The following is a 10,658-nucleotide window of genomic DNA, read 5'->3' as shown; positions in this document are numbered from 1 at the left end:
CCGCATACGCATGACATCACCATTTTCACAAATTCAAGTTTTTGTTGGTTACATGGAAACTTAGGATTTGAAACCCGATTACAAAAGCTTGCATTTTTAGGCCACTAAAACACCATTGTCATGTAACTAAATGGCCAAAATGCATAAAGTGTAAACTTTGAAGTAAAAACTTAATAAATAAAAAAAAACTTAATAAAAATGAAAAAAGAAATCTAATTAAAAATGTAACAATTTATACTAAAATATTTAAATTATACTAAAATAACACTGGTATTCGCCAGAATTTTTTATTTGGTGCATCCCTATAGTTAGGTCTTCATTCAGATCACTAACCCCAAGTATTATGCATAACATATTTTAACTGTATACAATTTAGAGTAAAAGAGTAATGCATAGTAATGAGAATAACAAAATGTTATTTGGAAATTCTTGTTCCCTTTATGCTGCTTAGCAACTAAATACTGGGTAAATGTTGTCCCTGGGAATTCCTCTTTCTAAAATATGCTGCTGCTAGTTCTAGGTTCTTCTAAAGAGCACAATGTTCAGGACATTATGAATGTGGGTCACATATTTTTGAACAGGGAGAGCCTTTGGTCGTCCATATGGACACAACGAAATCTCATGGTGTTATTTTGTGTGATAATACAGTGTGTGTATATATATATATTTTAGATAATATGAATGTAAGCTTTAGGGTTCATTTAAAGGCTAAAGCGTTCAAGTATATTGGGTCCCCTTTCTTTACAGATACCACATGGCACACACTATTCTCATTTAGCCTTTGCCCACAGTCAACTTGAGCAGGTATATTCTGTCCACTCTGCTGAAGCATAGCCAATTACGACATTTCCTTCCCATTTGCTGTGACCCCCCCTCCCCACACACACCATCTGTTCTTCGGATAATACATCCACAGATAAGGTCCCATAAATACATGGCAAGACAGCTATCATCAGCAAGATTAAACCGATGCTAATAGGCTGACTCCAATCCATGGCTTCGATGAAATGTTATTTTGGAAATGCAGAATCAAGTCTAAGCCTTAAAGATGGACATGTTTTATGAATGTCCCTAGTTGCACGGTGTTTTTCACTACAGAGTTACATTGGCCTTTGATCCACCTCTGTATTTGATGAGTACGTTTTATCTGACTGGATATCGATACAAATTTCCTGTTTCGGTTGGATTCTGAGTCACAAGTTTTCGATTCTAATAGGCCATGGTTTCATTTGATTCAAGTTAATTTGAGTATATTTCATTTGTAATGTCGAGTTTGCTTACATATGAATGAAATCCTCTCTCTGCTAACTCTGTAAAATATAGACAGCAGTGTTTTTTAGACTAAATCAAACCAGTAACTCTTCTTTTTGAACTATTCATTTAAAGAATTGCCTCAATTTTCCGTAAATTGGTTTGGAATTAGCCTGAATTATAATCATGAATCACTAAAAAGAATGAGTTCATATTATTTTTAATTTTTTTTGATGAATTGGACGACACACGCTGTTTGGTTTCGATACACTTAAAATAATTGATTCATAAGAATCAGTTGTTCATGAATTGGACAGTCCACATATGTTTTTGATTCTCTATAGAGGTGCACTAGTCATGCTGTATGTTTAACGCATTCTCATCCTAGGGCGTCATATACTGACGCTTTTGACATTTCGTCTACATCCAACGCACATGGCACCCTTTAGCGTCAATATGACACGCACAGAGCTTTGTTCGGTTATGGTTAGGTTTAGGTCTGGGGTAGGGTTAGGGTTAGACCGCTAGGAGGCGCCTTCTGGCCCATATCTATCTGCGTCTCATATTGACGCTAAAGGGTGCCATGTGCGTTGGATGTAGACGAAATGTCAAAAGCGTCAGTATATGACGCCTTGGGATGAGATCGGATTCACCAAAGTGAACCTGCTCATATAGGCCTATGTTTCCCTATTGAGGACCTCCCTATTGAAAGTTTCTTATCATTATTTTGCTGTACACTGTCTTTTTTCCTTTTTTCAAAATCAGCTGTAAATATGAACTATACATTTTGACCTATAGCCCTTTCATCTGTAAATACTAGTGTCAAACCCAAGCAAGAACAATATTGCCAACAATGAAATGGGATGACGGTTCAGTCCTCATCAGACCAAAGATCTTCTATGCACGTTCATTTTATTGGCTTTTGTTTATGCACGTTCATTTGATTATTTTTTTCATGTCCCTCGTTTCTTATCGTTTCATCTCAACTGTTGCTTGACGAGTCAGTGCTGGTGCTCCAACGATAAACAACAATTGTCTTCATTGTCTTCTCCACCCAAAATGTTCTGTTGAGAACTAGATAATAACCCTCCTGCATCACTCTTGACAGCAGGCATATTTGTTTTGTGTCTCAGGCTTTCCAGCGGACCCACAATTACGTGCGCTTTTATGCATTCACAATCTGTTCACATCAACCTTTAAAGTTCAATTGCAGGTCACATCTTTGTTGAAAACTGTGGGACATCACAAGCGCCGAAATATAAAATGGCGAGTAAACAAGAGTGTGTGTGTGTGTGTGTGTGTGTGTGTGAAATAAAGCACAAGACTACATTTCAGATTTGTTCTGTTAACATGCAGTGTAATCTGCCGAGTGGCGCTGAGGCTCGCCACAAATCACCCTGAATTCCAGCTGAGCTATGTGGTTTACATACTCAACACACTGACCCACATTCGTCTCCTCCATTTAGCAAATAGGATCCTTGGCACAACTAGAAACATCTTAATTGATGATTTGTGTATGCCATATACAATGTTTCAAGGTATCATACTTCAATTGGATTACAGTTCTGTAATATTTATGGGACTTTGAGATGTCTTGTTGAGAATGATTAAGCTTCTGTAACCCAACGACAAAGCCTAATTTGGCTAGTGCTGAGTAGCTGACAACATCCTTTGGCTTAGGTGGAACAAATATTGACCATCCATGTTTGTTATACACAATAATCCCAGTCTACACTCTTAAACTAGCAGCTAGCAGCGATCACCCTGTAGCCCAAGACTGGCTGCCCACTGAAGCTAAGCAGGGTTGAGCCTGGTCACTATCTGGATGGGAGATCTCCTGGGAAAAGTAGATTGCTGCTGGAAGAGGTGTTAGTGAGGTGCTCAGTGCTCACCCTCTGGTCTGAGTGGTTCCTAACGTCCCAGTAAAGTGACGGGGATACTATACTGTCAAAAAGCGCCATCCTTCTGATGTGACGTTAAACCGAGGCCCTGACTCATTAAAATCCTTAGAAAAAGAGTAGGAGTGTAATTGTAATTGGCCTCTGTCCATCATCATGGCCTCCTAATCATCCCCATATATACCGATTGGCTTTATTACTCCGTCTCCTCTCCAACAATAAGCTGCTGCACATTGGTGGTGGTTGTGGAGATTCCCCCCTTCCACATGTAAAGCGCTTTAGGTCACACTTTATAATAGGTGTCCTTAACTACTATGTACGGGCATCAAATATTAAGTACAATGTACTTATTGTGGTCATATTGTATTGCAAAACACTTTTATTGAGGTGGGATACGGGTATGGTTAGAGACAGGTTTGGTGGTATGGGTCGGTTTAAGGGTTATGGTGTAAGAGAAGGGTCAACAGTGTAATTATAGATATAGTTTAAAAAATACCTGCATGTAATTACAAGTACAATGTATGTACATAAATATAAATGTAACACTATTATTATTATTTATTATTAAAAATTAAAGGTCAAAAAGGTTAAAAAATAAAGGTCCATGAAGAACCTTTAACATCCATGGAACCTTTCACACAAATGGTTCTTTGTAGTGGAAGAAGGTTCTTTTGATTATTATGTTTTTCATACTAATTAAAAAAATTGGTTCCTTTGAGCTGTTCACTGAAAGGTTCTTTAGGGAACCAAAAAGGTTTCTTCTATGGCATCACTGTGAAACCCTCCTTTTGGAACCTTTATTTTTGAGAGTGATAGTCTTTGTCTTGTGAGTCAGTCAAGCATTATCGAGACTGAGACAGATCTTTGGTGATTATATTCTCTTGTTCATTTACATTATGGCCGTATAATGGAGAGTTTGTTACTGTAAAATGCATGTGTGATGGGCCGTGGTTTGAGATGTGGTTTGCCTCACTGTAATTTAGGTTAGTTATAGGATACTATATGCTGGTTAACGTAAACATGTGCAATGTAGACATGTGTAGTAATGCCATATGCCTGTCTCGTGAGTAGCAGACAGCAGACATGTCTATTTTTGTCTCTTGTTGTCTTGCAGTCTTGGAAATTACCCAAACAGCAGATTTGTTGTTCCTCACAACAGTCCGCTGGTGACACAAACATCACACTAGTAGTTCGCTCTGGTGCGAATGCAACAAGGTATAGTTTAATCAGAAATGGAAATTCTGTAATTTACTCACTTCCAAATCTGAATGACTTTCTAGAATCTGCCTAGAACACAAGAAGTGGATTTTGGAAGAATATTGTGGTCAGTCATTTTATATAATGGAAGTGAATGAGGACTGGGGCTTTCAAGCATTAGTTTTCTTAGGTCATACAATATTGCTGTGTGTGGAACAGACTGACATTTCATGAGCCTCCATGAGAGAAGTAGCGATGTCTGATTCATAAACAAACTGTTGTTAGTCAGAATATTTCAGTAAATCAGTTGATTTATTTAACAAGCAGTCTGAATGAGTCAATCACAAATCGGACTGACCTGGTTCTCGAGTTCAACTCACTGACTCAGTTCAATTGCTGCAGTCACCAGTTCACTGGAAAGGTAGTTTATTAGTGAATAACTTTGTAAATTCTGGTCTGTTTGATTCATAAACAAACTGTTGTTAGTCAGAATATTTCAGTAAATCAGTTGATTTATTTAACAAGCAGTCTGAATGAGTCAATCACAAATCGGACTGACCTGGTTCCCGAGTTCAACTCACTGACTCAGTTCAATTGCTGCAGTCACCAGCTCACTGGAAAGGTAGTTTATTAGTGAATAACTTTGTAAATTCTGGTCTGTTCATCATGCAAATATAGCATATGACTTCAAAAGACTTTAGTGCACATGTTTTATAAACTACTTTTGCACCACTTTTCAGTTCTTGTTGGGTGTGAAATCTTCAGTCCTTATTTATTATAATTCCTGGAAAAGAGCAACCAGTGCAGTCTTGTTTGACAGAAGAAAATAAGTCATACAGATTAAGAACAAAAGAATACAAATTTGATGACAGAAGTTTCCCCCCTTTTTTTGCATAAAAATGTCCCTTTAATTTGAGAGATCTTGAAATGGTAGTTTTCTCCTCCTATTTTGTAAAGGCACATCAACTCCAATTGAACCTTGGAAGTTGACTTAGTTTTCATAAGAGACCACTGCTGAAAGAAAACAGAGGGGCTTAACCTAAGCCTTCACTCTGAGGAGAGAAGCCACTCTTTTTTTCCGCTAGACAGATTTTTAAGTTAAATCGGACACAGTGCTGACAGGTGACAGGTCAAAGTGACTTGATAGCCAATCTGACATTAGTTTTGTTTACTTAAATAACTAACAGGGTCGCACAAGTTGCTTTCAGTTACGAATTTAAGGGCACCCACAACTCACTAGCCTTCAAAATCCATCACAACTCATCAATTCCAAGCTAGTGAGCAAGAGGAAGCCCCTTCAGAGGGATTTCCCCTCACTCACCCGAGTGTCCTGTTTGGGGGCATGACCTTTTGTCCAACTTTGTTCTCCGAGAGAAAGGGATTGGAACATACAATTACACGGCTCACTGTTCCCCATCACCCTTTCTAGTACTTGGAAGAGGGGGATTCATGGAATGCGGTATCCCTCAGGGAGAGTTTCTAAGTAGTGTTTACCTTAAACGTGAGCCCTGTGTTGAAGACAGAGAGAGAGAGAGAGAGAGAGAGAGAGAGAGAGAGAGAGCGCAAAAGAAAGGGAGGTAGGTTGGTCCTGAAGAGAAACACTGAGGATGTTCCACCCATGAGGCCTCATGATTTCAGGGGCAAATTCGCTCTTTCCCAAGACCCAGAGACAGACGTTTCTGGATTGCTCCTTCTCCACCAGCCCCCATCCAATCTGGGGCATGACACGTAGACGGCTACACCTTAGAAACAGCACAGAATGGACACCACCTATTCCTATGTTTCCCGTCAATGCAGAACACCTGCTCTATTTGGATGGTTCAGCCCCCTTGGCAAGGTTTGGGAATAGAGAACTGTCATTAAAATACTTACATAACATCTAAAGAATATGATTTTTTCCCCCTCCTTCTCATGACTCAGGAGTAAGATTAACTCATTAATGGGAATTGCTTAGGCCTGAGTTACTATTTTGATTGCTCATACTGAAGGTTACGGATTTTAACAAATTGTGGCACATAATAGCCTGTACTACGAACATGAATTATACTTCAAATCATGCGAATTGTTGTGATTAGACTTGTTTTTGTTTTGTTTTTGTTTTACCTGGTAAGCAATAAAACTGACAAAAAAATCCCATAGACTTAAAATGAAGGAGGGATTAGGCCTAAGGAATAGAATATGATGGAGACTTGGAGGTGGTTGTTTTCTTCAGAAAATATAAATATCTAGCATCTGAGAAGTTGAACCGAAAGTAAATGATTTACATGGCAAGATTTCATAAGTTTTATAAAGCTCTTTATTGCCAAATGTATATTTATGAATAATTTAAATGATAGTAATGTGCTGTCTTTGCCATGAGTGTATAAGCAATGGCGTCAACATAAATCATGTTGAACATCTTGAGTTTCATTACAGAGTGTATCAGAAGAAAGTCTTTTAATAAAAGCAGGAAAACCTCAGAATCAGCATGGAAACTGCACCACTCGAATGTTTACCTAAAACATCCAGTGTAATTACAGTAGGTCTCTCATGAGAGTGATATGACACCTCTCCCTGTCTGTCTCTCGTGTACCTTCCCTCCCACCCGTCCCAACCCCCACAATTCCACACAGGAAACAAGCTGTAAACCTCATTACTGTTGTTGTTTTTTACTGCTTTGTTAGGGCTTGCTGAGTAGCAGTCAGTCAAGACGAACACTTTTTTGAACATCTGACACTTAAAAATGGACCTCACACTAATATTACAAACATAATTACGTGGAAAGACTGGTTTAATTTGGGTAAAATGGGTTATTATGACCTAGCAATAACAAAGGTTGCATATGTACTACAGAAAGAGAAATCTAAAAGTGTGAAACGCCTTTTCTTCTAAGGAAAAACAGGCATCTTGGTGTCTGTGGCCAACTTATAAACCAGTACCTGATTCATGTTAAAGCAGGGCTCAGTAGTTTCGGGATTTCTTCGCTGTATTCTCGCTTTTTGCTCGCAGGTTTCTCTCTAGAGCTCCCCCCGCAGCTTCGGTATAGATATTTGACAACACTGTTGTAAAAACTCGTTGGCGATTCTCAACGACATCAAAGCAGATGGGACATTCTTTAAAACATGTTCTTCATTCAGGTTTGGACAGCGTGAGGGAGCGCAATAATGACAGCATTTTAGCAGATTTCTTTTGGCCGTAAAGCAATTGTTTACATCGCGAGACCTGATATCACGCGATACTTCCTGACGCGGCGGCCGGCGACCCGCCGGCTCAAAGTTGCAAGTGCGAATTTTCCGCTCACGGGCACCAGGGGGGTGCGAAACGACCACCATTCAACCCGAAATAAGTAATATAACCATTCCAATGACTCCGAAGCTGTTCAGTTAAGGTAAAAAAGTTACTTAGTTCACCTTTAAAGGTCTCTTAAAAGCATGGGACTTATATCTTTCCTCACAGCTGAGGATAGTCACTAGTGAATGGTATAGGCTGTGAACCAGACAAGCACCTTCCATTGAGATGAATGGAAATGCTAACAGGTAACTCTCCAGGTATTATAAACCTCCCTGATTTCACATGTTCTGCTGGGCATGAATTGGTACAATATTAAATGAGCCAATTATTAATTAAATAGCATGACTCTTTTTGTATTTTCTTTTTAGCTCACAGTAAGGCTGTATTTTAAGGTTTTATCATTAAAGTTAATAAGTTATCATTAAAAATAAACTTCCCTATGGAGAAAATGAATGGATGTTTTACTTCTGGAACTCGACTGTTTCACTCTATTCGTGTAAAGTTTACACACGCATTTTTTTTTGTATGTTTTAGTATGCTGAAACTTAAAGGGGTAAAATTATTGACATATGCAGTTTTAGAAATGCAAATAATCTTTACAAATTCTTTATAACTATAAATGTATTTGTAGCAAAATGTGTATACATATTTTTAAGCCCCTAACTCCATCCCTACCCTAAGCCTGTGCACTTGATAAATGTACAGCAATAATAATTTAAGTGATGTTCAAATGTTCACAAGATTTTCTTACATTTTAAAGCCTTGGGTAAATTTCAGAGTATTATAATGTCAAATTATGTAAATACGTTCAGGCATAAAACTATAAATCGAGCACTGATTGGTTCTTCCAACTGTTCTTCAGTACTTCCTAATTGGTTCTTCAGTACTTCCTAACCCACGTAACCATATAACTTGTACCCTAGCCTGCAATCTCCCTGCGATTATGAAAACTTCTGTCCATCCCTCCTCCTCCCCAACACCACCTGTAGAGATCTACTATGAAGGTTTTACCAGTTTCTTGCAGCAGCTTCTTGCTTGTCTGCCAACATAAAGCCTATGTATATTCCATGCCCCATGCCAATAAATGCAAGTTGAAATAATCCACTCTGAGAGTTGTCATGACTGAAATGCATTTAAATGTGAAAAATGGCTTGGAGTATATTTAATGTAATTAAATAAATGTAAGAAGCCTTTTAATTCCAAGTCTCAAGAAAGCCAACTAGAGGCCACTGGCCTCATTTTCAACAAATGTGAGTGATGTTTACCTGAAGGTGAGGATGATTAGGAGAGGCGCGTGCCTGTGATGGTCTCACACTCAAAGTATGCAGTGATGTGGTAATCAACGGGTGCGTCCCTCACTGCATGCGATACTGGGACTTTGTTATGACTGCCAGTAAAAAAGACCAATTGCGCACTTAAGTTCACAGTTTTTTTTGTTTTGTTTGAGTATGAGGAAATGAAAAGAAAAACAAACAAAGTTAATGAACAAGATTAGTGATTCTAAAGTTCATAACAGTCTCTGCGTCTGTTTTGACATATCCAGTACGTTCTGCGGTACTTCATACAAGACTGACTAGTTGAGCTAGAGCCACAGGTTAAAATCCTCCTGTCTCAAAGCTCTGCTGGGAGAAATTGACATGCCGTGGCATGCCCTGATATGAGCTCTGTGAAAAGTTTTCCTTTCTCTCTGATGCTTGTCCAGCCTGTGTTTCCTTTTATCGGGATGACATGAATTTTGAAAGACCCAAACGTCCGCCTTTTGTACCTTCTCTGAGATGATTCTCTCAGAACATAAGAGTCTGTGGTGTACGTGATCCACCATTAGTGTCCATCAAGTTACCACTTTCCCGACCCCTCATCAAAACACACGTTCAGAGGGTAAGGAGCGGAAACGCATACTTTATGCCTGCTGGGGCTGTTGTCTGTGGCCATAGTAACCAGGTGGGGCTGTCAGCTTCCAGGTAGGACAGACACCTGCTGCATTATTCATCTCTGTAATGCGTAGCTGCCTGTAATCTGACTACGCAGGAACAAATATCTCTTTACGCTGGTAATATATTGTCTGTAAGGTTACTTTTCCACATTTACTTTGAACCCACTTCTTTTATTCTGTGACTTTGCTTTGTTTTTGACATAAAGGAGGTTGAAAAATGGCCTTGTTATACATTTCGAAGAAGTGTTTTCCATAGATTGCCACATATGGAACTAATTTTGGGGGGTTTAACCTGCCAGCCAGCTGTTTACTATGTTTTCATTCTTTTTGGACACATGTCAGGGTGAAAACATTTGGAAATTAACAAGTAGAAAACAAAACAATGATTTCATGACAGCTGTTGATCTACAACACAATGAACTTTGTGTCTGTATATGTTTGTTTAGTCGGCTTGATGGTTCGGGTGACTGGTTGGATTAATTTTTCCGACGTGGACCAAGCGGTGATTCAGATTTTCTGAAAGGTTATTGTACCTAAATGTGAGCTTTTGGGTGAATCTGATGAGTCCATATACAGACTTTGTACATGACCCACTGCAGTTTGCCTTGACACTGACTCATGGACATGACCACCGGCAAGGTGCTTGTGATAACTGGTTCTGCAAAGATACCTGACATAATTGCCTGAAAACATATGAGTCATTTTCAAACTGTTGACAAGGAGTACAACAGGAGGAGACGTTCAAACATAAAGCAAATGAGTATCTTCAGTAGCCTGGACTGTTGACCTAAAACTTATGCAAATCAGCCAGACAAAGAGATCAGGAAGTGCAAGTTCATGCCAGCAAGTTCTAGTTAGAATAAGTGAAATATGTGAGAAACAATGCTGTGTGAGCGCAATCTAGTGGTAAGAAATATATCACAACCCCAATGGAATGGGTACAAAGACTGTTAAACACCTGATAGACAGTGATAATAACCTAAATATTTTAATATATATATATATATATATATATACACAAAATCAAAAGTATTTTATATATTTTATATTTACAAATTATTTTATTTTATAGTGCCTGTCTGTCTGGTAGACTGTTTCTAAATTAAGGC

The sequence above is a fragment of the Rutilus rutilus genome (genome assembly GCF_951802725.1).
Source record: "Rutilus rutilus genome assembly, chromosome: 23".
Classification (NCBI taxonomy): Eukaryota; Metazoa; Chordata; class Actinopteri; order Cypriniformes; family Leuciscidae; genus Rutilus; species Rutilus rutilus.
This window is presented reverse-complemented; position numbering follows the sequence as displayed.